This window comes from Salmo trutta, chromosome 6, assembly GCF_901001165.1.
Source record: "Salmo trutta chromosome 6, fSalTru1.1, whole genome shotgun sequence".
Lineage (NCBI taxonomy): Eukaryota > Metazoa > Chordata > Actinopteri > Salmoniformes > Salmonidae > Salmo > Salmo trutta.
Genome location: NC_042962.1, coordinates 54,234,502 through 54,261,804, shown reverse-complemented (window position 1 = coordinate 54,261,804; position 27,303 = coordinate 54,234,502). Strand labels below are relative to the sequence as shown.

The 27,303-nt window shown below is 44.9% G+C and overlaps 1 protein-coding gene across 21 annotated transcripts in view; it reads left to right on the top strand.

Moving 5' to 3' along the window:
• LOC115196316 (poly(rC)-binding protein 3) overlaps positions 1–27,303 on the top strand; it is a 44,733-nt gene that overhangs the window by 5,624 nt on the left and 11,806 nt on the right. For all 21 annotated transcript variants that reach the window (XM_029757013.1, XM_029757032.1, XM_029757031.1 and 18 more), the window contains exons 2-3: positions 10,781–10,899; positions 12,279–12,401. The gene's annotated coding sequence lies outside the window, so the exon portion shown is untranslated. The remainder of the gene's footprint in view (positions 1–10,780; positions 10,900–12,278; positions 12,402–27,303) is intronic.

The following is a 27,303-nucleotide window of genomic DNA, read 5'->3' as shown; positions in this document are numbered from 1 at the left end:
TTATGACTGTGTGGTTAACAGGGTAAAGTTATACTGCAGCCCTTATGACTGTGTGGTTAACAGGGTAAAGTTATACTGCAGCCCTTATGACTGTGTGGTTAACAGGGTAAAGTTACACTGCAGCCCTTATGATTGTGTGGTTAACAGGGTAAAGTTATACTGCAGCCCTTATGACTGTGTGGTTAACAGGGTAAAGTTATACTGCAGCCCTTATGACTGTGTGGTTAACAGGGTAAAGTTATACCGCAGCCCTTATGACTGTGTGGTTAACAGGGTAAAGTTATACCGCAGCCCTTATGACTGTGTGGTTAACAGGGTAAAGTTATACCGCAGCCCTTATGACTGTGTGGTTAACAGGGTAAAGTTATACTGCAGCCCTTATGACTGTGTGGTTAACAGGGTAAAGTTATACTGCAGCCCTTATGACTGTGTGGTTAACAGGGTAAAGTTATACCGCAGCCCTTATGACTGTGTGGTTAACAGGGTAAAGTTATACTGCAGGACTTATGACTGTGTGGTTAACAGGGTAAAGTTATACTGCAGCCCTTATGACTGTGTGGTTAACAGGGTAAAGTTATACTGCAGCCCTTATGACTGTGTGGTTAACAGGGTAAAGTTATACTGCAGCCCTTATGACTGTGTGGTTAACAGGGTAAAGTTATACCGCAGCCCTTATGACTGTGTGGTTAACAGGGTAAAGTTATACCGCAGCCCTTATGACTGTGTGGTTAACAGGGTAAAGTTATACCGCAGCCCTTATGACTGTGTGATTAACAGGGTAAAGTTATACCGCAGCCCTTATGACTGTGTGGTTAACAGGGTAAAGTTATACTGCAGCCCTTATGACTGTGTGGTTAACAGGGTAAAGTTATACCGCAGCCCTTATGACTGTGTGGTTAACAGGGTAAAGTTATACCGCAGCCCTTATGACTGTGTGGTTAACAGGGTAAAGTTACACTGCAGCCCTTATGACTGTGTGGTTAACAGGGTAAAGTTATACCGCAGCCCTTATGACTGTGTGGTTAACAGGGTAAAGTTATACCGCAGCCCTTATGACTGTGTGGTTAACAGGGTAAAGTTACACTGCAGCCCTTATGACTGTGTGGTTAACAGGGTAAAGTTATACCGCAGCCCTTATGACTGTGTGGTTAACAGGGTAAAGTTATACCGCAGCCCTTATGACTGTGTGGTTAACAGGGTAAAGTTATACTGCAGCCCTTATGACTGTGTGGTTAACAGGGTAAAGTTATACTGCAGCCCTTATGACTGTGTGGTTAACAGGGTAAAGTTATACTGCAGCCCTTATGACTGTGTGGTTAACAGGGTAAAGTTATACTGCAGCCCTTATGACTGTTGTTGTCAGAAAGCCCTGCAGGTTTAACAGAGTCAAGTTATACCGCAGCCCTTATGACTGTTGTTGTCAGAAAGCCCTGGAGGTTTAACAGAGTCAAGTTATACTGCAGCCCTTATGACTGTTGTTGTCAGAAAGCCCTGCAGGTTTAACAGAGTCAAGTTATACCGCAGCCCTTATGACTGTTGTTGTCAGAAAGCCCTGCAGGTTTAACAGGGTCACGTTACACTGCAGCCCTTATGACTGTTGTTGTCAGAAAGCCCTGCAGGTTTAACAGGGTCAAGTTATACTGCAGCCCTTATGACTGTTGTTGTCAGAAAGCCCTGCAGGTTTAACAGGGTCAAGTTATACTGCAGCCCTTATGACGGTTGTTGTCAGAAAGCCCTGCAGGTTTAACAGGGTCAAGTTATACTGCAGCCCTTATGACTGTTGTTGTCAGAAAGCCCTGCAGGTTTAACAGGGTCAAGTTATACCGCAGCCCTTATGACTGTTGTTATCAGAAAGCCCTGGAGGTTTAACAGAGTCAAGTTATACCGCAGCCCTTATGACTGTTGTTGTCAGAAAGCCCTGGAGGTTTAACAGAGTCAAGTTATACCGCAGCCCTTATGACTGTTGTTATCAGAAAGCCCTGGAGGTTTAACAGAGTCAAGTTATACCGCAGCCCTTATGACTGTTGTTATCAGAAAGCCCTGGAGGTTTAACAGAGTCAAGTTATACCGCAGCCCTTATGACTGTTGTTATCAGAAAGCCCTGGAGGTTTAACAGAGTCAAGTTATACCGCAGCCCTTATGACTGTTGTTATCAGAAAGCCCTGGAGGTTTAACAGAGTCAAGTTATACTGCAGCCCTTATGACTGTTGTTATCAGAAAGCCCTGGAGTTTTAACAGAGTCAAGTTATACTGCAGCCCTTATGACTGTTGTTATCAGAAAGCCCTGGAGGTTTAACAGAGTCAAGTTATACTGCAGCCCTTATGACTGTTGTTATCAGAAAGCCCTGGAGGTTTAACAGAGTCAAGTTATACTGCAGCCCTTATGACTGTTGTTATCAGAAAGCCCTGGAGGTTTAACAGGGTCACGTTATACTGCAGCCCTTATGACTGTTGTTGTCAGAAAGCCCTGCAGGTTTAACAGGGTCACGTTATACTGCAGCCCTTATGACTGTTGTTGTCAGAAAGCCCTGCAGGTTTAACAGAGTCAAGTTATACTGCAGCCCTTATGACTGTTGTTATCAGAAAGCCCTGGAGGTTTAATAGAGTCAAGTTATACCGCAGCCCTTATGACTGTTGTTATCAGAAAGCCCTGGAGGTTTAACAGAGTCAAGTTATACCGCAGCCCTTATGACTGTTGTTATCAGAAAGCCCTGGAGGTTTAACAGAGTCAAGTTATACCGCAGCCCTTATGACTGTTGTTATCAGAAAGCCCTGGAGGTTTAATAGAGTCAAGTTATACTGCAGCCCTTATGACTGTTGTTATCAGAAAGCCCTGGAGGTTTAACAGAGTCAAGTTATACTGCAGCCCTTATGACTGTTGTTATCAGAAAGCCCTGGAGGTTTAACAGAGTCAAGTTATACCGCAGCCCTTATGACTGTTGTTATCAGAAAGCCCTGGAGGTTTAACAGAGTCAAGTTATACTGCAGCCCTTATGACTGTTGTTATCAGAAAGCCCTGGAGGTTTAACAGAGTCAAGTTATACTGCAGCCCTTATGACTGTTGTTATCAGAAAGCCCTGGAGTTTTAACAGAGTCAAGTTATACTGCAGCCCTTATGACTGTTGTTATCAGAAAGCCCTGGAGGTTTAACAGGGTCAAGTTATACTGCAGCCCTTATGACTGTTGTTATCAGAAAGCCCTGGAGGTTTAACAGAGTCAAGTTATACTGCAGCCCTTATGACTGTGTGGTTAACAGGGTAAAGTTATACTGCAGCCCTTATGACTGTGTGGTTAACAGGGTAAAGTTATACTGCAGCCCTTATGACTGTGTGGTTAACAGGGTAAAGTTATACTGCAGCCCTTATGACTGTGTGGTTAACAGGGTAAAGTTATACTGCAGCCCTTATGACTGTGTGGTTAACAGGGTAAAGTTATACTGCAGCCCTTATGACTGTGTGGTTAACAGGGTAAAGTTATACTGCAGCCCTTATGACTGTGTGGTTAACAGGGTAAAGTTATACTGCAGCCCTTATGACTGTGTGGTTAACAGGGTAAAGTTATACTGCAGCCCTTATGACTGTGTGGTTAACAGGGTAAAGTTATACCGCAGCCCTTATGACTGTGTGGTTAACAGGGTAAAGTTATACTGCAGCCCTTATGACTGTGTGGTTAACAGGGTAAAGTTATACTGCAGCCCTTATGACTGTGTGGTTAACAGGGTAAAGTTACACTGCAGCCCTTATGATTGTGTGGTTAACAGGGTAAAGTTATACTGCAGCCCTTATGACTGTGTGGTTAACAGGGTAAAGTTATACTGCAGCCCTTATGACTGTGTGGTTAACAGGGTAAAGTTATACCGCAGCCCTTATGACTGTGTGGTTAACAGGGTAAAGTTATACCGCAGCCCTTATGACTGTGTGGTTAACAGGGTAAAGTTATACCGCAGCCCTTATGACTGTGTGGTTAACAGGGTAAAGTTATACTGCAGCCCTTATGACTGTGTGGTTAACAGGGTAAAGTTATACTGCAGCCCTTATGACTGTGTGGTTAACAGGGTAAAGTTATACCGCAGCCCTTATGACTGTGTGGTTAACAGGGTAAAGTTATACTGCAGGACTTATGACTGTGTGGTTAACAGGGTAAAGTTATACTGCAGCCCTTATGACTGTGTGGTTAACAGGGTAAAGTTATACTGCAGCCCTTATGACTGTGTGGTTAACAGGGTAAAGTTATACTGCAGCCCTTATGACTGTGTGGTTAACAGGGTAAAGTTATACCGCAGCCCTTATGACTGTGTGGTTAACAGGGTAAAGTTATACCGCAGCCCTTATGACTGTGTGGTTAACAGGGTAAAGTTATACCGCAGCCCTTATGACTGTGTGATTAACAGGGTAAAGTTATACCGCAGCCCTTATGACTGTGTGGTTAACAGGGTAAAGTTATACTGCAGCCCTTATGACTGTGTGGTTAACAGGGTAAAGTTATACCGCAGCCCTTATGACTGTGTGGTTAACAGGGTAAAGTTATACCGCAGCCCTTATGACTGTGTGGTTAACAGGGTAAAGTTACACTGCAGCCCTTATGACTGTGTGGTTAACAGGGTAAAGTTATACCGCAGCCCTTATGACTGTGTGGTTAACAGGGTAAAGTTATACCGCAGCCCTTATGACTGTGTGGTTAACAGGGTAAAGTTACACTGCAGCCCTTATGACTGTGTGGTTAACAGGGTAAAGTTATACCGCAGCCCTTATGACTGTGTGGTTAACAGGGTAAAGTTATACCGCAGCCCTTATGACTGTGTGGTTAACAGGGTAAAGTTATACTGCAGCCCTTATGACTGTGTGGTTAACAGGGTAAAGTTACACTGCAGCCCTTATGATTGTGTGGTTAACAGGGTAAAGTTATACTGCAGCCCTTATGACTGTGTGGTTAACAGGGTAAAGTTATACCGCAGCCCTTATGACTGTGTGGTTAACAGGGTAAAGTTATACCGCAGCCCTTATGACTGTGTGGTTAACAGGGTAAAGTTACACTGCAGCCCTTATGACTGTGTGGTTAACAGGGTAAAGTTATACCGCAGCCCTTATGACTGTGTGGTTAACAGGGTAAAGTTACACTGCAGCCCTTATGACTGTGTGGTTAACAGGGTAAAGTTATACCGCAGCCCTTATGACTGTGTGGTTAACAGGGTAAAGTTACACTGCAGCCCTTATGACTGTGTGGTTAACAGGGTAAAGTTATACTGCAGCCCTTATGACTGTGTGGTTAACAGGGTAAAGTTATACTGCAGCCCTTATGACTGTGTGGTTAACAGGGTAAAGTTATACCACAGCCCTTATGACTGTGTGGTTAACAGGGTAAAGTTACACTGCAGCCCTTATGACTGTGTGGTTAACAGGGTAAAGTTATACCGCAGCCCTTATGACTGTGTGGTTAACAGGGTAAAGTTATACCGCAGCCCTTATGACTGTGTGGTTAACAGGGTAAAGTTATACTGCAGCCCTTATGACTGTGTGGTTAACAGGGTAAAGTTACACTGCAGCCCTTATGATTGTGTGGTTAACAGGGTAAAGTTATACTGCAGCCCTTATGACTGTGTGGTTAACAGGGTAAAGTTATACCGCAGCCCTTATGACTGTGTGGTTAACAGGGTAAAGTTATACCGCAGCCCTTATGACTGTGTGGTTAACAGGGTAAAGTTACACTGCAGCCCTTATGACTGTGTGGTTAACAGGGTAAAGTTATACCGCAGCCCTTATGACTGTGTGGTTAACAGGGTAAAGTTACACTGCAGCCCTTATGACTGTGTGGTTAACAGGGTAAAGTTATACTGCAGCCCTTATGACTGTGTGGTTAACAGGGTAAAGTTATACTGCAGCCCTTATGACTGTGTGGTTAACAGGGTAAAGTTACACTGCAGCCCTTATGACTGTGTGGTTAACAGGGTAAAGTTATACCGCAGCCCTTATGACTGTGTGGTTAACAGGGTAAAGTTATACTGCAGCCCTTATGACTGTGTGGTTAACAGGGTAAAGTTATACTGCAGCCCTTATGACTGTGTGGTTAACAGGGTAAAGTTATACTGCAGCCCTTATGACTGTGTGGTTAACAGGGTAAAGTTATACTGCAGCCCTTATGACTGTGTGGTTAACAGGGTAAAGTTATACTGCAGCCCTTATGACTGTGTGGTTAACAGGGTAAAGTTATACTGCAGCCCTTATGACTGTGTGGTTAACAGGGTAAAGTTATACCGCAGCCCTTATGACTGTGTGGTTAACAGGGTAAAGTTATACTGCAGCCCTTATGACTGTGTGGTTAACAGGGTAAAGTTATACCGCAGCCCTTATGACTGTGTGGTTAACAGGGTAAAGTTATACTGCAGGACTTATGACTGTGTGGTTAACAGGGTAAAGTTATACTGCAGCCCTTATGACTGTGTGGTTAACAGGGTAAAGTTATACTGCAGCCCTTATGACTGTGTGGTTAACAGGGTAAAGTTATACTGCAGCCCTTATGACTGTGTGGTTAACAGGGTAAAGTTATACTGCAGCCCTTATGACTGTGTGGTTAACAGGGTAAAGTTATACCGCAGCCCTTATGACTGTGTGGTTAACAGGGTAAAGTTATACTGCAGCCCTTATGACTGTGTGGTTAACAGGGTAAAGTTATACCGCAGCCCTTATGACTGTGTGGTTAACAGGGTAAAGTTACACTGCAGCCCTAATGACTGTGTGGTTAACAGGGTAAAGTTATACTGCAGCCCTTATGACTGTGTGGTTAACAGGGTAAAGTTATACTGCAGCCCTTATGACTGTGTGGTTAACAGGGTAAAGTTACACTGCAGCCCTTATGACTGTGTGGTTAACAGGGTAAAGTTATACTGCAGCCCTTATGACTGTGTGGTTAACAGGGTAAAGTTATACTGCAGCCCTTATGACTGTGTGGTTAACAGGGTAAAGTTATACTGCAGCCCTTATGACTGTGTGGTTAACAGGGTAAAGTTATACCGCAGCCCTTATGACTGTGTGGTTAACAGGGTAAAGTTATACTGCAGCCCTTATGACTGTGTGGTTAACAGGGTAAAGTTATACTGCAGCCCTTATGACTGTGTGGTTAACAGGGTAAAGTTATACTGCAGCCCTTATGACTGTGTGGTTAACAGGGTAAAGTTATACTGCAGCCCTTATGACTGTGTGGTTAACAGGGTAAAGTTATACCGCAGCCCTTATGACTGTGTGGTTAACAGGGTAAAGTTATACCGCAGCCCTTATGACTGTGTGGTTAACAGGGTAAAGTTATACTGCAGCCCTTATGACTGTGTGGTTAACAGGGTAAAGTTACACTGCAGCCCTTATGACTGTGTGGTTAACAGGGTAAAGTTATACCGCAGCCCTTATGACTGTGTGGTTAACAGGGTAAAGTTATACTGCAGCCCTTATGACTGTGTGGTTAACAGGGTAAAGTTACACTGCAGCCCTTATGATTGTGTGGTTAACAGGGTAAAGTTATACTGCAGCCCTTATGACTGTGTGGTTAACAGGGTAAAGTTATACCGCAGCCCTTATGACTGTGTGGTTAACAGGGTAAAGTTATACTGCAGCCCTTATGACTGTGTGGTTAACAGGGTAAAGTTATACTGCAGCCCTTATGACTGTGTGGTTAACAGGGTAAAGTTACACTGCAGCCCTTATGACTGTGTGGTTAACAGGGTAAAGTTATACCGCAGCCCTTATGACTGTGTGGTTAACAGGGTAAAGTTATACTGCAGCCCTTATGACTGTGTGGTTAACAGGGTAAAGTTATACCGCAGCCCTTATGACTGTGTGGTTAACAGGGTAAAGTTATACTGCAGCCCTTATGACTGTGTGGTTAACAGGGTAAAGTTATACTGCAGCCCTTATGACTGTGTGGTTAACAGGGTAAAGTTATACCGCAGCCCTTATGACTGTGTGGTTAACAGGGTAAAGTTATACTGCAGCCCTTATGACTGTGTGGTTAACAGGGTAAAGTTATACTGCAGCCCTTATGACTGTGTGGTTAACAGGGTAAAGTTACACATACTAACGGTCATCATTTCAGTACTTAAACCAACATGGTTATTATCATCACTAATATACTCTTACTAGTGGCCTTTACGGTGCTGATGTCAAAGCAACGTACAATTAGAGAGCAGTGATATTTGTCTCAGCAAGAGGTTGAAAGAGGGAGAAAATGGAGGGATGAAATAAAGAGGTAGATGATTACTTTAAAGGGGCAATCCACAGTTGAAATAATAAAGCGTTTTCCCCACTTCTATTTGGTAAAAGTCTGAGGGATGTGCCTGGAGAAATGTTACCACTTTCAAATTCATAGACAGAGATATGGATGCAAGGATCGACCGACCAAGATATCAAAATGATAGTTTTAACCATGTTTTGAGGCTATGCACTGTTTGTTTACAGGTACAATGTTTACAAACATTGGAGTAAAACAAGTTTATATTTTGTGGTTCTGATGGAGTATGGTAGATGAACTAAGCAAATAAAGAATCTATAAGTTCTGTTATTCAAGAATCAATGGGTACATACTGTACCATACATTTATAAGTCCAAAAATGTACAGTTGAAGTCGGACGTTTACATACACCTTAGCCAAATACATTTAAACTCAGTTTTTCACAATTCCTGACATTTAATCATAGTAAAAGGTCAGTTAGGATCACCACTTTATTTTAAGAATGTGAAATGTCAGAATAATAGTAGAGAGAATGATTTATTTCAGCTTTCATTTCTTTCATCACAATCCCAGTGGGTCAGAAGTTTACATACACTCAATTAGTATTTGGTAGCATTGCCTTTAAACTGTTTAACTTGGGTCAAACGTGTCAATAATTTTGGTGAATTTTAGCCTATTCCTCCTGACAGAGCTGGTGTAACTGAATCAGGTTTGTAGGACTCCTTGCTCGCACACGCTTTTTCAGTTCTGCCCACAAATTTTCTATAGGATTGAGGTCAGGGCTTTGTGATTGCCACTCCAATAACTTGACTTTGTTGTCCTTAAGCCATTTTGTCACAACTTTGGAAGTATGCTTGGGGTCATTGTCCATTTGGAAGACCCATTTGCGACCAAGCTTTAACTTCCTGACTGATGTCTTGAGATGTTGCTTCAATATATCCACATCATTTTCTTCCCTCATGATGCCATCTATTTTGTGAAATGCATCAGTCCCTCCTGCAGCAAAGCACCCCAACAACATGATGCTGACACCCCCGTGCTTCATGGTTGGGATGGTGTTCTTCGGCTTGCAAGCCTCCCCCTTTTTCCTCCAAACATAATGATGGTCATTATGACCAAACAGTTTTATTTTTGTTTCATCAGACCAGAGGACATTTCTCCAAAAAGTACGATCTTTGTCCCCATGTGCAGTTGCAAACTGTAGTCTGGCTTTTTTATGGCGGTTTTGGAGAAGTGGCTTCTTCCTTGCTGAGCGGCCTTTCAGGTTATGTAGATATAGGACTCGTTTTACTGTGGATATAGATACTTTTGTACCTGTTTCCTCCAGCATCTTCACAAGGTCCTTTACTGTTGTTCTGGGATTGATTTTCACTTTTTGCACCAAAGTACATTAATCTCTAGGAGACAGAACGCGTCTCCTTCCTGAGCGGTATGACGGCTGCATGGTACCATGGTGTTTATACTTGTGTACTATTATTTGAACAGATGAACGTGGGACCTTCAGTCGTTTGGAAATTTCTCCCAAGGATGAACCAGACTTGTGGAGGTCTACAATTATTTTTCTTGGCTGATTTATTTTGATTTTCCCATGATGTCAAGCAAAGAGGCACTGAGTTTGAAGGTAGGCCTTGAAATACATCCACAGGTACACTTCCAATTGACTCAAATGATGTCCATTAGCCTATCAGAAGCTTCTAATGCCATGACATCATTTTCTGGAATTTTCCAAGGTGTTTAAAGGTACAGTCAACTTAGTGTATGTAAACTTCTGACCCACTGGAATTGTGGTACAGTGAATTATAAGTGAAATAATCTGTCTGTAAACAGTTGTTGGAAAAATTACTTGTCATGCACAAAGTAGATGTCCTAACTGACTTGCCAAAACTATAGTTCGTTAACAAAAACGTTTGTGGAGTGGTTGAAAAACAAGTTTTAATGATTCCAACCTAAATGTATGTAAACTTCTGACTTCAACTGTATGTAGCAACTGCAGATTGCCCCTTTAAGGTGGTGAAAGTGGGAAGGGGCAGAAGACAGCACGGGATTTCCTTTTAGAAGTCATAAAATATGAAACAGTCTGATTCATCCTGGTAGTCTTTGCTAAGAAGCGTTCTGATGTAATAGAATATTGCATTCGGAGCGTTTCTGTCCTCAGTCCAACAGTGAGTTGTATTTAAACACAGCAACCAACAGAGGGCACTGTTATCCTGTTGAAACAGCAGCCGCAGCGGTAAAATGACTACTTTCCTTTGGCAGGCCAAGCACATTGAACACACACGACTTGTCCTAAACCACCCTCAGAGTGGCAGGTTATCTTTGCATTATGTGCCATTGATGTTGACGACATCCGCTGACCTCCCACTGTCTAGCCGACTATCTAACCAAGATCTAGAGACAACGTCACCATCTATATTATGGTCAATTCTATCTAAAGTGTTTCAGTGGAACATGGGGTCCAATAGGGGAAATCAGAAATAATCATGGAAAAGCAGTTGACTGGGATAGTCAATGTTCAATCAAAACTCACAGTTAACCCCTGCCTGCAAATGTTTTACTCTTTCTCTAGTCTCCGGGTGGATCAGAAGTGGAGAGGTGGAATCTTCCACGGTATTCTGGAATGTGGGATAAGACAGGGTCCCATGACATGGAGGAGAACAGCAAGGAGATTTCCTGGACCCCTCTTTGGTAAGAACAGCAGGATCTTCTGACATTACCCATTAGGCTGATAATCAACACACACACACACACACACACACACACACACACACACACACACACACACACACACACACACACACACACACACACACACACACACAAATACACGCATACACTTTTTCACACAATATAAGGAGGCTGTTATTTTCAGCTGCAGCAGAAGAGAATGCTACTAATTTGAGTTTTTCTTGAGTTTACTAATGATGAAAGCCATTTAAGCCTACACTAATGGTGTAGGTCCACATATGGTGTTTGTTCTGCCTTTTAGCCAGGGGCGGACTGACCATCTGGCATTTCGGGCAAATGTCAGATGGGCTGGTCCAGTTTTAGCCCAATGGGCCTGTCTAACTTGGGTTTGTTGCGCAAAATTATCTTTATCTGAATAATCTAGGGGGCCTCAAGGAATAAAATGGGCCCTTGTGGGGCCTCAAGAAAAAAAATGGGCCTTCATGGGGGCCTCAAGGAAAAATATAGGCCAATGTTAGAAATGCCAGAGCTGATTTCGGGCCCCAGTTTTATTATCTTTGACCTAGAAGTGGAGGCTTTCACCTACTGGAGAAATACTAAAATATTAGATGTTCCATAACCTGTAGGAAGGTAGGACTGGTTCTAAACGGATAGTTCATCACTTCTGCTCTTGTCTATAACCTGTAAGAAACACTATATATGGTCTATTCTTGGCATGTAGGTTTCTTACTTATGGTTGGCACAAATTGAGATATGGGGGAGGGGAATGGGCAGGTTATACTGTGTGCAAATGAATTACTTTAGTATTACTATAGTTTAAAAACTCTAGTTTTTTTGCAGACGTTAATGTAGTATTTACTGTAATGATTTTGCTGACTATAGTATACTGTAGTATTTTCCAAAAGTATTCTACGATGTACTACATAATGATATAGTAATACTACACATGATCGAGGCGTACTTGGGGGCGGCAGCGTGTGGTTAGAGTGTTGAACTAGTAACCGAAAGGTTGCAAGATCAAATCCCAAGCTGACAAGGTACAAAATCTGTCATTCTGCCCCTGAATAAGGCAGTTAACCCACTGTTCCTAGACTGTCATTGAAAATAAGAATTTGTTCTTAACTGACTTGCCTAGTTAAATAAAGGTAAAATACAAAGTAAAAAAAACTTCAGTAGTATAGTTTACTACAAAATGATATAGTAAGTACTGTAGTACTCTCTAGTAAACTGAAGCATTTTTTCATGTGGTCTGAAATGCTCTATTTTATAGTACTGTATTTCAGTCATGTATATTGAAATATATCTGGAATTTTAAAAAACGTGTTAACGGTTTGAAATGTATTCTTAATGGCTCTTACTGTATGTTTTCCTCTCTCTAGAATGGGTTGATTCTGGTCCTGCTGGAGCTGATGATCTGAACCAGTCTGTCAGCCACCTAGCTCCCCCTCCTCCAAACACAACTACTGCCCATGTCCTGATCCCAGTGGTCCAGCTTGTCTGTGGTAAGTCCCTCCCTACCCCTCCCCTGCCCTGCCCTGCCCTGCCCTGCCCTGCCCTGCCCTGCCCTGCCCTGCCCTGCCCTGCCCTGCCCTGCCCTGCTCTGCCCTGCCCTGCCCTGCCCTCCCTCCCTCCCCTGCCCTGCCCTGCCCTACCCTGCCCTGCCCTGCCCTGCCCTGCCCACCCTACCCTGCCCTCCCTCCCCTCCCCTGCCCTGCCCTGCCCTCCCTCCCCTGCCCACCCTACCCTGCCCTACCTCCCCTCCCCTGCCCTGCCCTGCCCTGCCCTCCCTCCCCTGCCCTCCCTGCACTGCCCTGCCCTGCCCTGCCCTCCCTACCCTGCCCTCCCTCCCCTGCCCTACCCTACCCTGCCCTGGCCTGCCCTGCCCTGCCCTCTCTCCCTCCCCTACCCTACCCTGCCCTCCCTCCCCTCCCCTACCCTCCCTGCCCTGCCCTGCCCTGCCCTGCCCTGCCCTCCCCCCCGCCCTACCCTACCCTGCCCCCACCCTACCCTGCCCTCCCCCCCCTGCCCTACCCTACCCACGCCTCTTTAGTTTTTTAAAAGCACATTAAGTCTATGCTTAACTAAAGATGTCCAGTGCAGTCCATAGGCCTACACTCAAGGCCTACACCCAAGCTGTTGCAGAGTTTAATGTGTAGTGCCAGGGTTGCAAAGGGCCATCTCTGAGGGTCTGGTGACTTTCTTTGCCTCTCGCCTCTGTCTGCTTGTTGTGCCACTGTCAACACACACACACACACACACACACACACACACACACACACACACACACACACACACACACACACACACACACACACACACACACACACACACACACACACACACACACACACACACACACACACACACACACATACACACACATACACACACACACACACACACACACACTTGGGGCTAAGGCCACTCTCCCTCTGACACCCAGGGTAACTTGTGTCCTTTGTCACCGCAACTGGCTCTGCCACACTGGCAGCTTTAGCTTACAGCCAATCAGTGCAGGAGTGTGCAAGTCCAGGCATTTGTGTGTCATTTCTTGTGCATTTGGTGTCTGTGTGTGTGGTCTGTAGCCTACTTGTCAGGGATAAAAATGTGTCCCAGTCTCCAAGGTGTAAGGGCTCAATGTGCCACACAAGTGGGTGGTAAATGGTGATACATACAGTATGATTAGAAGCCTCTTGCTTGGGCCCTTTTGTGATGTATTCTACAGTGTAGTCGTCCCTGTAACCAAGCTATGAGAGAACATGCCACCTCCCTCTGTACATGTGGGTGAGTTGCTCTGGGTGCCAGTTCAACTGGCGTGGTCAAGTTCAATTTATATCACACTAATGTATCGGCAGTATGAGACAAATAGTTTCTATTGCCCCCTGCATCAACAGCGCAGGTATAAACAGGCACACACACACACACACACACATCTCTCGCAACTACCAGCAAAATGTACACAGTCAGTAATCATCTCAAAACAAGCGATGTATGCTTCAGATACCTTACGAGAAGGCAGTCAAAGAGAGAGAGGGAGGAGAAAAGAGAGAGAGAGGAGGGAAAGGAGAGAGCAGAACACACAGAGAGAGAGACCCTAGAGCATGGTACATGTAGCTTTATCCATCTAAACACAAAGGGAGACAAAGTCCCCTCTCTCTTCTGTGCCCTGTGTAGATCCTTAATGGAAGAGACAGATATTACAGACTACCACTTGTGCTTCCACTAGCTGCACCCTTCAGTACTCTGGCTGGTTATAATCCCTGTCCTGTATCCATGGTGATGCAGTACTCTGGCTGGTTATAATCCCTGTCCTGTATCCATGGTGGTGCAGTACTCTTGCTGGTTATAATCTCTGTCCTGTATCCATGGTGGTGCAGTACTCTGGCTGGTTATAATCCCTGTCCTGTATCCATGGTGGTGCAGTACTCTGGCTGGTTATAATCTCTGTCCTGTATCCATGGTGGTGCAGTACTCTGGCTGGTTATAATCCCTGTCCTGTATCCATGGTGATGCAGTACTCTGGCTGGTTATAATCCCTGTCCTGTATCCATGGTGATGCAGTACTCTGGCTGGTTGTAATCCCTGTCCTGTATCCATGGTGATGCAGTACTCTGGCTGGTTATAATCTCTGTCCTGTATCCATGGTGATGCAGTACTCTGGCTGGTTATAATCCCTGTCCTGTATCCATGGTGATGCAGTACTCTGGCTGGTTGTAATCCCTGTCCTGTATCCATGGTGATGCAGTACTCTGGCTGGTTATAATCCCTGTCCTGTATCCATGGTGGTGCAGTACTCTGGCTGGTTATAATCTCTGTCCTGTATCCATGGTGGTGCAGTACTCTGGCTGGTTATAATCCCTGTCCTGTATCCATGGTGGTGCAGTACTCTGGCTGGTTATAATCCCTGTCCTGTATCCATGGTGATGCAGTACTCTGGCTGGTTATAATCTCTGTCCTGTATCCATGGTGATGCAGTACTCTGGCTGGTTATAATCCCTGTCCTGTATCCATGGTGGTGCAGTACTCTAGCTGGTTATAATCCCTGTCCTGTATCCATGGTGATGCAGTACTCTGGCTGGTTATAATCCCTGTACTGTATCCATGGTGGTGCAGTACTCTGGCTGGTTATAATCCCTGTCCTGTATCCATGGTGGTGCAGTTCTCTGGCTGGTTATAATCTCTGTCCTGTATCCATGGTGATGCAGTACTCTGGCTGGTTATAATCCCTGTCCTGTATCCATGGTGATGCAGTACTCTGGCTGGTTGTAATCCCTGTCCTGTATCCATGGTGATGCAGTACTCTGGCTGGTTATAATCTCTGTCCTGTATCCATGGTGATGCAGTACTCTGGCTGGTTATAATCCCTGTCCTGTATCCATGGTGGTGCAGTTCTCTGGCTGGTTATAATCTCTGTCCTGTATCCATGGTGATGCAGTACTCTGGCTGGTTATAATCCCTGTCCTGTATCCATGGTGATGCAGTACTCTGGCTGGTTGTAATCCCTGTCCTGTATCCATGGTGATGCAGTACTCTGGCTGGTTGTAATCCCTGTCCTGTATCCATGGTGATGCAGTACTCTGGCTGGTTATAATCTCTGTCCTGTATCCATGGTGATGCAGTACTCTGGCTGGTTATAATCCCTGTCCTGTATCCATGGTGATGCAGTACTCTGGCTGGTTGTAATCCCTGTCCTGTATCCATGGTGATGCAGTACTCTGGCTGGTTATAATCTCTGTCCTGTATCCATGGTGATGCAGTACTCTGGCTGGTTATAATCCCTGTCCTGTATCCATGGTGACGCTCACTAGACAGGAGGGAATTTACTCATTTGATACTACCACAGCATGCTGCGTGTGGCCTGTATAATGTCTGATGTCATCACGTAGCACTAACCTGTATAACCTACATGTCTGATGTCATCACGTAGCAGTAACCTGTATAACCCACATGTCTGATGTCATCACATAGCACTAACCTGTATAACCTACATGTCTGATGTCATCACGTAGCAGTAACCTGTATAACCCACATGTCTGGTGTCATCACATAGCACTAACCTGTATAACCTACATGTCTGATGTCATCACATAGCACTAACCTGTATAACCTACATGTCTGTCATCACATAGCACTAACCTGTATAACCCACATGTCTGATGTCATCACATAGCAGTAACCTGTATAACCCACATGTCTGATGTCATCACATAGCACTAACCTGTATTACCCACATTTATTTATTTCACCTTTATTTAACCAGGTAGGCTAGTTGAGAACAAGTTCTCATTTACAACTGTGACCTGGCCAAGATAAAGCATAGCAATTCGACACATACAACAACACAGAATTACACATGGAATAAACAAAACATACAGTCAATAATACAGTCGAACAAAAGAAAACAAAAAGTCTGTATACAGTGAGTGCAAATGAGGCAAGTTAAGGCAATAAATAGGCCATGGTGGCGAAGTCATTACAATATAGCAATTAAACACTGGAATGGTAGATGTGCAGAAGATGAATGTGCAAGTAGAGATACTGGGGTGCAAAGGAGCAAGATAAATAAATAAATACAGAATGGGGATGAGGTAGGTAGATAGATGGGCTGTTTACAGATGGGCTATGTACAGGTGCAGTGATCTGTGAGCTGCTCTGACAGCTGGTGCTTAAAGCTAGTGAGGGAGATATGAGTCTCCAGCTTCAGAGATTTTTGCAGTTTGTTCCAGTCATTGGTAGCAGAGAACTGGAAGGAAAGACGACCAAAGGAGGAATTGGCTTTGGGGGTGACCAGTGAGATATACCTGCTGGAGCGCGTGCTACGAGTGGGTGCTGCTATGGTGACCAGTGAGCTGAGATAAGGCGGGGCTTTATCTAGCAGAGACTTGTAGATAACCTGTAGCCAGTGGGTTTGGCGATGAGTATGAAGCGAGGGCCAACCAACGAGAGCGTACAGGTCGCAATGGTGGGTAGTGTATGGGGCTTTGGTGACAAAATGGATGGCACTGTGATAGACTGCATCCAGTTTGTTGAGTAGAGTGTTGGAGGCTATTTTATAGATGACATCACCAAAGTCGAGGATCGGTAGGATGGTCAGTTTTACGAGGGTATGTTTGGCAGCATGAGTGAAGGATGCTTTGTTGCAATATATGAAGCCGATTCTAGATTTAATTTTGGATTGGAGATGCTTAATGTGAGTCTGGAAGGAGAGTTTACAGTCTAACCAGACACCCATGTATTTGTAGTTGTCCACGTATTCTAAGTCAGAGCCGTCTAGAGTAGTGATGCTGGACGGGCGAGTAGGTGCAAGCAGAGATCGATTGAATAGCATGCATTTAGTTTTACTTGCGTTTAAGAGCAGTTGGAGGCCACGGAAGGAGAGTTGTATGGCATTGAAGCTCGTCTGGAGGTTAGTTAACACAGTGTCCAAAGAGGGGCCAAAAGTATACAAAATGGTGTCGTCTGCGTAGAGGTGGATCAGCACTAACCTGTATAACCTACATGTCTGATGTCATCACGTAGCACTAACCTGTATAACCCACATGTCTGATGTCATCACGTAGCACTAACCTGTATAACCCACATGTCTGATGTCATCACATAGCACTAACCTGTATAACCTACATGTCTGTCATCACATAGCACTAACCTGTATAACCTACATGTCTGTCATCACATAGCACTAACCTGTATAACCTACATGTCTGTCATCACATAGCACTAACCTGTATAACCCACATGTCTGATGTCATCACGTAGCACTAACCTGTATTACCCACATGTCTGATGTCATCACTAATCCTAACCATGGAATCTGATGGATTTTCCATCAATTTGGTCATTTGATTGGATTAGTGTAACTTGTACTGTATAGGATATGTTGTGTAAGCAATAATGCCGAAGGGGTGTGTGGTATATAGCCAATATACCACGGCTAAGGGCTGGTCTTATGCCCAACGCAACGCGGAGCGCCTGCGTACATCCCTTAGCCGTGGTATATTGGCCATTTACCACAAACCCCTGAGGTGACTTATTGCTATTATAAACTGGTTACCCATGTAGTTAGAGCATTAAAAATAAATGTTTTGTCATACCAGTGGTATACGGTCTGATATACCACGGCTGTCAGCCAATCAGCATTCAGGGCTCGAACCACCCTGTTTATAATGTCTTATAGAACACTGACAAGTCTACAAATCACGCGTTGAGAAATGATGTCGCAAAAACAACAATCTATTGAGGAGGTGAATAGCATCAGTGAATGTTGCGTTTGATTAGAAGTTGAAAGGACTATTCCTCTGTATATACGGACGCTGGTATTACTAAAGGAAGACCACATACCGTGATGTGACAAAAGAGACAGACCAACACGGTTAAAGTTCCATTTCAGACATTCACCCCATTCATTATTGGTTTTAGCTGCAAGGCAATGTGGACCCATTACTGGCTGCATTGACCACATCAGTGGAGAGGGTCAGGCCATATTTTCCATTAGGGGCTGGGATTGTTGTTGTGGATTATGGGGCTGTGGGGGCACAGAAGGGAAGTTGAGGCTTTTAGAAGGGGAGAGGAAGCTGCCTGGCAGAGGAGGTCTGTTGTTTTGACTGAGACAGAAGGAAGTGCCATGCACTCTTATCCCCACGGGCGTATAATGCTGATCATTGGGATGAAAAGATGGTCAAAGATTACACGACTCGATTCTATGATCAAAACCGGACATCAGGGCCCAGTTTTTCAAAAGCGATGCGCAGCAATATAAAATGCCTAGAAATAGAATGAATAGAGCGGGAGTCCCCATTCAAGTCAATGATACGTCCGTCCTATTCATTCTATTTCTATGCATTTAATCCTATACAATAGGCGAAATCCAGATAGATAACTTTAGAAAAACTGGGCCCTTGTTAGACTTGTTAAAGCACCATTCTGCCTGGCTGTAAAGTGTGTTGTAAGACAAATCTTATTCAGTGTCTATTAGGTACTGTGGACAATGTATGTGGCTTCTCTGCAATCAATAATGACGTTTTTAATGATCCTGCAGCCCAGGATACGTCAGTTGGTTGTATAAAAAGTATTGAGTATTGATATAAAATGTTCATTGGGTCAGGGGAAGTGCTTAGATAATCACTTCCCCAAAAAGTCCCTTTGTGTCCCCCCCCCCCCCCCCCCACACACATACACACACATACACACACACACACACACACACACATAGACACACTCACACAACACTCGTTATTTGGTACCTCAGTGAGGTCAGCCCCGCCTCCTTCAGTCACCACGTCAACAATCACTGGCGGGATCGACTGTTCCTCCTGATCCCTCTCTCCCTCGCTCCCTCTCTCCTTCGCTCCCTCTCTCCCTCTCTCCCTCTCTCCTTCACGCCCTTCTGCCTCCATCAGTCCTGCCTGTTCCTGACAGGGGACTGGGGTGGCTATGGGGAGGGTGCTTCTCCCACCGAGGGCTAGTCTGGGTTGGGCTGGGCTGGTCACCTTGCTGGAGGCTATGAGGGCAAGTTTACATATAGAAGCAGGCCAGCCAGCCCATACCTCAGAGTGTCCGTTGTCCTCCATGTTTGTCTGGTCCCAAACTGAACCTCCATCTCCTCCTCTGGAACTTTCCCTTCATCTGAACCGGTAAGATACTGTGCACTGCCTGAACATATGAATACTACTAGGTAAAGAGGCCTTCTATAAGACTCACTCTGGATCTTTTGCATGGACTTGAGATGTAGATATCCTTGCCATCTCAAGTGCATAATTAGTATGTGTGGTTGCTATAGGGGTTTGTATATGTTTATTGTAAAACATGCACTGTGACTGCTTTGGGATATGGAGGAATACATTGGCCACGTCCCAATACTCTCAAATGTATTTCTTTCCTTATTTCCTTTCCTTCATGAGCACTGATAGGTGCAACGACTGGGACAGGTTTCCCAGTTCCACAATATCACTTTCACCTATCAAGTCCTTTCAGATCAGTGGGCCCTAAGGGAAGGAGACAAGGAGAGGTTGCTGTCTAAAACTATGGGGACAAGGCCTTACATGGTAATAACTTGAGGAAAAACAGTAAAGTTCAAGTCTGTGTCTGTGGGGCTGCCACCATGTACTCTTGCTTTTGAAGGAGAGCCAACAGTGTTATTTGAATATAAAGCAGATTCCCTGTGACACTGTGCCTCTCTCAGCGCTTGTGATTCAATGTGGAGCAAATTTAATGCTCTGTTTGTGGTATTCTCCCATGGGCCAATCGACAGGCGGGGCGTTAGGGCGGCTGTGGGGATCATTCTGTGTTTTTTGGGGGGGATGGATAGATAGATGTTGAGTGTTTAAGAGGACATATATAAACCAAGATATGCTTCTTGCTTCCCTCTGAACAATTGAAATTTAGGTGGGACACGCTCCTCATTGTTTGTGTTGCCACTAATCCAATGCCTGTACCCCCGTCGCCCACATCACCCCCCTCAAACCCTCCACCCCCTAAACCCTACATTATGTCTGTGCTGCTGGGGTCCCTGCACAACTGTCCATCAGGCACAGGGTTGGATTTTAGCTGGATTGGATAATCTGGATGGGATGCCTCTAAAGCTCCCTGTAATTCCACACACACGCACACACACACACACACACACACACACACACACACACACACACACACACACACACACACACACACACACACACACACACACACACACACATGCAGATTAAAAGCCAGCCGGGAGGAGCCATGTTGGTTTGAGGGCGGCTGGATGTTATGACAGACATGTGATGTGGGGTTTGGGCTTTGACCTCTGCATCGCCATCCCTCTACCAGCCTCATCCTCCAGGGCACACAGACCAACACCCCAACCCACAAACCAACCACTAACCCTGGTAGTCCCTTGTCACAGACGTTGGGGGTCTGTGGGTTTGTGCTGGCGTTCCGTGGCGGTTGTTGTATCTGAAAATACTTTGGGTGTTGTGTTTGTGATCAGCTAGAGAAGAAGGCGGTGGGTTGGTGGGTTGGTGGGTTGGTGAGTTGGTGGGTTGGTGGGTTTGTGGGTTGGTGGGTTGGTGAGTTGGTGGGTTGGTGGGTTGGTGGGTTGGTGAGTTGGTGGGTTGGTGGGTTTGTGGGTTGGTGGGTTTTTGGGTTGGTGGTTGGTGAGTTGGTGGGTGAACAATTGACCTACAGAACAGGCGAGTGCCTGGGGGTGGCTATGCAGACTTTGACACCCCGCCTCCGTAGACATGCCCCAATGCCAGCGTGCCTCACTAGGCACCCCCTTTGTTCCGTTTTGGGGTCGGGGGGGGGGGGGGGGTGACCCCATCCCGCCTCATCATACAGCCTATTTACAGTAGACCACAACATCGTCAGTGTAGTCAGGGTATCACACTGCCACAAATTGTTCGGCTAGGATGCAAGGCTGTTTCATTTCGTCATTTTATTTAGAGAGGGGTCACGGGTTCTCTGTCTCGCGCATGTGATTTGGCCTTTCCAACCAATCAGATATCCCGATTCAGACTGGGCATAGCAAAGGGGAGAGGGAAAAAATCATTTTCATTCTGTGTTTTTTTAATCTTTTGCGAAACGTCGAAAGTGGTCGCCATCTGTTTTGCACTGCACGAAGGTAATGCCTATTTTTCAGCTTCTAGATCAGGTTTGAGGAAGGCCTCTGATGAGTCCAATGGTCATATTGTTACTATTCAAATATGTATTTATTTGTATAAACATATATGGTGGAAATGTAAAATAGTGCAATTGACTGTATCATATGCACGTACAGTAGGCTAGTGTTGGACTATTTATAAAAAAAGGCTTTATGGGTAGTCTCCTGGCTTTAAACTGGCAGCAGGAGATATTGGCCAATGTTGAGTTGGGAAATGTCTTCAATAATTAATGAATGTCTGTAGAGTTATCGTTAAGCGGTGCGGGAACAGCAGCCGTTGACATGTTGCGAGTTTATTATCTCAATCCCATCGTTATTTGAAACCCCTTTGTTTTGTAATACAGTGGACATCGATCTGACTCCATTGTTTTAGCCGTTGCTCTTAGTGTGTCCTTCATTAGGCAAATACAAAGGGTGTTGCGACCCCATGTGTGTGCTGTGAAAGTATTTCTGTATTCCCTTGAGAATCGCCGGTTAGCTTGTTGGTTGGTTGCAACCCTGCTATTGATTCGCGATCGTATACATTCGGGCTAATTGCTTAATGGAATTATCGGTTAATTGTTCCTTTCAGGTGGGTTCTAATGACATTGTGATGTTTTGCAGATCAGAAGTGGCGTAGTTCTATTGCGATAGGTTCCGCTGACCTTGTCCACACTGAATGGTAACGGAACCTGATAGCCCATGAGATGGATCTAGTCCGCACGACCATTATCCCAATCATCCTCACTATCACATTATCTCTCTTGGTGGTGTTCTTGGTCTGTAGGAACAGTCAACATGTCATTTGGCATTATCACTAATTCATGTGAACTGTGGGATTGAACTAAGGAAGCACCAAATCGTTGGAATGTACGTTTCCTCCGTAATGGTTAGGACAGGTTTTAAAAGATCACATAATTGTTCAAATGTTGCATAATCGACATCTCAAGTAATAATACCGAAGGCTGGCACTATTGTTTGTTGTTGAAATTATCAAATTAATATTTGTATTGGAATTTAGAAAACTAAATATCATTGTAATCTATCAAGGAAGTAAAAATACTACAATCAAAAATTATATTATAGAATTTCAGAATTATAAAAAAAAATATGTGTTTACACTCGACCCATTTAACATGACTGTGATCTGTAAATCAATGCATGCTCATTCAGCGGAGCCTTGACTTAGTGACAAGCTGTGATCTCATGTACATTTGTGGGGAATCTAAGATGGCCGACCGCACGCTCTTATTTTACCACCACAGCCACAGTACAACATGGTATGCTACAACGCAAAACGGGGTCTACATTCTCTATCCCGTCGTAGGCAATGGCACATTTTACGACCCCATTTTGTGATTGGATTCTTATTAGGGGACAATGACAAGTGTTTTTGGGGCCACCCATGCCCCATCCCTCTCTTCTCTCCAGTGTCGCCTGGCCTGGTGAGGGCACTACTCAGTACGAGGGAGTGAGTGGTCGCCCCTGTTTTGACTGTGATGTAGGCTGAGGTCTCAGCGCGGGGGCGGCTGATCTAGAGTGACAGCTCTAGAGTGTACTGTCACAGCCGGGTAGAGGAGAGGAAGGCCGTTCGCTCAGCACCACAGACGCCCCCTCCCCACCTCCCCCCTTCTCCCCCCTCCAATCACACTGCAACAAAAGCCTAGTTAGCGTCAGATGAGACCAGAGCTGCTGCTCACATCTCAGTGTCCTGCATCTACAACACATTCTATTCTATTCTATTCTATTCTATATTCATTGTCCCCCATGTAAGAGTTTCTTTTTCAAAGGAAGATCTGACAACTTGGGGGGGTGCAATTCTGTCTCTGGCCACTTTGGTAAAACAACAAGTATATTTGGTTATTTTATTTTCCAACAGCAACACAAGTTCAACTTGAATATCTAATATCAACATGTACTTCTCTGCTGTCCACTGTGGCCCTTACTTACTGGCAGCAGGCCATTTTGAATCCAGCATTCCAATCTATTAGAAGTAGAATGATGATTTTAGTGACAGGCTCAGTCATGCAGGACACGGTTCTGCCTGAGTCATTAAAGTAGATGGAGTCCTTCATATGGGGTTTCCTTCTGTGATGTCCTCATGGTATTGAGGATACATTGGACATCCTTAAGGCACAACATAGGCCGTCTAAAAGGTTAGAGGTGAGAGGTCAACGGTGATTGAGGGGGCATATCGGTGCTATTTGAGGGTGCTGATTTGCTTTAAGTGAGTAGTTCACTGCAGCTATTTTTCCTAATGAAAAGTCTCTTTAGTGGGTTCAGAATGTAGAATGGACTGGATCCTCTGACTGACACTTCTCTTGGCTCCTCATAACAGAATACAATGTTGCGTCACTCATCTCTTATCTTCAACAGCAAACGTGGCCAACCAAAGAGAAAACAGCTACGATTTGTGTGCCGTGTGTAACATATGTAGGCCCTTTTCTAGTTTGCTTGTGAGTTAACTCATGCTCTATTAATTACACTATGATTGAGCTCAAAGGTCATTTGTAGAATCAGGGTCAATTTGAGTCGGAGCAGGCAAATATACAGAGTATATGAATGTGGGGTGCACTGCTTGTGAAGAGTCTTGAGTCAACCTCAGTCTCAGTTTAGTGGTCTCTCTCTCTCCACTGCTTTGGCTTACAAGTCTATGCTTATGGAGGGTTTATATCAAAATCATAACGACATATCTCTAGCTCGGTGGATTAAAACGGAACAGATGACGGGGCTTTGGCCTAGATTATACTGCAAGTTCTGTCCTCCATTTTCCCATTCCTCCAGATCTCAGTCTTTCTCTCACGTGCGCTGTAAGAGCCTTTGGGTTGATGTTTCATATAATCAGTTTGACTTTGTGGAGATGTTCAAACAAAACACATTTTCCAACACAATCTCCAATCTCCATTAAGGAAACCTTAAAGATGGTGATTGCATGTTCTCTTTGGTCTAAGCTTGAGCAAGCATACAGTACACACATGCACAGGCACCAACTCACACACAGCTGACCGGAAGCGGGGAAGGGCAGCGGTGAGGCCAGATAAGGTGAGGCAACACTGCAGAGAAAATTGCTGTCTCATTTCTACAGTGAATGATGACTGCAGTGCTGATCCACTTCCAGTCAGTACATTCCTTTCTGTTGCCCAGCACTAATCAAGGCATCTGGGCGTCATCTGTCTGTCATTCCCATTCCCAATCCACTATTATTGAGAATTTCAATAAGCATTTTTCTACGGCTGGCCATGCTTTCCACCTGGCTACCCCTACCCCAGTCAACAGCACTGCGCCCCCCACAGCAACTCGCCCAAGCCTTCCCCATTTCACCTTCTCCCAAATCCAGTCAGCTGATGTTCTGGAAGAGCTGCAAAATCTGGACCCCTACAAATCAGCCGGGCTAGACAATCTGGAACCTTTCTTTTTAAAATTATCTGCCAAAATTGTTGCAACCCCTATTACTAGCCTGTTCAACCTCTCTTTCGTGTCGTCTGAGATTCCCAAAGATTGGAAAGCAGCTGCGGTCATCCCCCTCTTCAAAGGGGGGGACACTCTTGACCCAAACTGTTACAGACCCATATCTATCCTACCTTGCCTTTCTAAGGTCTTCGAAAGCCAAGTCAACAAACAGATTACCGACCATTTCGAATCCCACCGCACCTTCTCCACTATGCAATCTGGTATCAGAGCTGGTCATGGGTGGGAGCTGGTCAAATCGGAGGGCCTGTTGTCCGGGCCTCTGGCAGTCTCTAATGGGGTGCCACAGGGTTCAATTCTTGGGCCAACTCTCTTCTCTGTATACATCAATGATGTCGCTCTTGCTGCTGGTGAGTCTCTGATCCACCTCTACGCAGACGACACCATTCTGTATACTTCTGGCCCTTCTTTGGACACTGTGTTAACAACCCTCCAGACGAGCTTCAATGCCATACAACTCTCCTTCCGTGGCCTCCAACTGCTCTTAAATACAAGTAAAACTAAATGCATGCTCTTCATCCGATCGCTGCCTGCACCTGCCCGCCCGTCCAGCATCACTACTCTGGATGGTTCTGACTTAGAATATGTGGACAACTACAAATACCTAGGTGTCTGGTTAGACTGTAAACTCTCCTTCCAGACTCACATCAAACATCTCCAATCCAAAGTTAAATCTAGAATCGGCTTCCTATTTCGCAACAAAGCATCCTTCACTCATGCTGCCAAACATACCCTCGTAAAACTGACCATCCTACCGATCCTCGACTTCGGCGATGTCATTTACAAAATAGCCTCCAATACCCTACTCAATAAATTGGATGCAGTCTATCACAGTGCCATCCGTTTTGTCACCAAAGCCCCATTTATTACCCACCACTGCGACCTGTACGCTCTCGTTGGCTGGCCCTCGCTTCATACTCGTCGCCAAACCCACTGGCTCCAGGTCATCTACAAGACCCTGCTAGGTAAAGTCCCCCCTTATCTCAGCTCGCTGGTCACCATAGCAGCACCCACCTGTAGCGCGCGCTCCAGCAGGTATATCTCTCTGGTCACCCCCAAAGGTAATTCCTCCTTCGGCCGCCTCTCCTTCCAGTTCTGTGCTGCAAATGACTGGAACGAACTACAAAAGTCTCTGAAACTGGAAACACTTATCTCCCTCTCTAGCTTTAAGCACCAGCTGTCAGAGCAGCTAACAGATTACTGCACCTGTACATAGCCCATCTATAATTTAGCCCAAACAACTACCTCTTCCCCTACTGTATTTATTTATTTATTTATTTTGCTCCTTTGCACCCCATTATTTCTATTTCTACTTTGCACTTTCTTCCACTGCAAATCTACCATTCCAGTGTTTTACTTGCTATATTGTATGTACTTCGCCACCATGGCTTTTTTTTGCCTTTACCTCCCTTATCTCACCTCATTTGCTCACATTGTATATAGACTTATTTTTCTACTGTATTATTGACTGTATGTTTGTTTTACTCCATGTGTAACTCTGTGTTGTTGTATGTGTCAAACTGCTTTGCTTTATCTTGGCCAGGTCGCAATTGTAAATGAGAACTTGTTCTCAACTTGCCTACCTGGTTAAATAAAGGTGAAATAAATAAAAAATAAAATTCTCGGGTGATGTCACACAATTGTCCCAAATATCTTTCTCTCCATTTCTTCTTTCCTTCCTGACTGCTGACAGAATCATTTCAGGTGATCAGTGATGACGTCACTTCTATTTAAGTCTCACCTGTCTCAGTGAGGGGGCCGTGACTGTACTCACTCAGAGCTCTCTCCTGCCCACCCTCTTCAGATACTGAAGACAGCGATCTTTTCATATTTAGTAAAGTAATTCTCGGTCACTCATAGTCCAGTGGGCCTACATAAGAGGAGTCATCCTCCATTGTTAGCTCTACATTAAAGAGCCAAGGAATGAAAAGAAAGACAGGCAGATGTAAAGTGGGGCTTCTTCTCTAGGAGTGATGCTGCAGCATGCTGTCTTTTCTGCACTGGGCTGAGGGCAGGCAGGGCAGCAGACGAAGGGAGAGATGAAAGAAAAGGACGAGCCATTTTGTGCGCGGTGTTGTCCACCCGAGCGTAAAGCGTGATTAATTCAATAGCAGAGCACCATAGAGGAGGAGGCCAGCAGCTCTGCAGCTCAACATAGCTCTCTCTGACCCACTTACTAACTACATCAGATGCCACGAGAAATACTGCTCTCTCTCTCTCTCTCTCTCTCTCTACCTCTCTTCCACTTTCTCTCTCTCTATCTCTCCCTCTCTACCTCTTTCTATCTCTATCTCTCTCTACCTCTACCTCTACCTCTC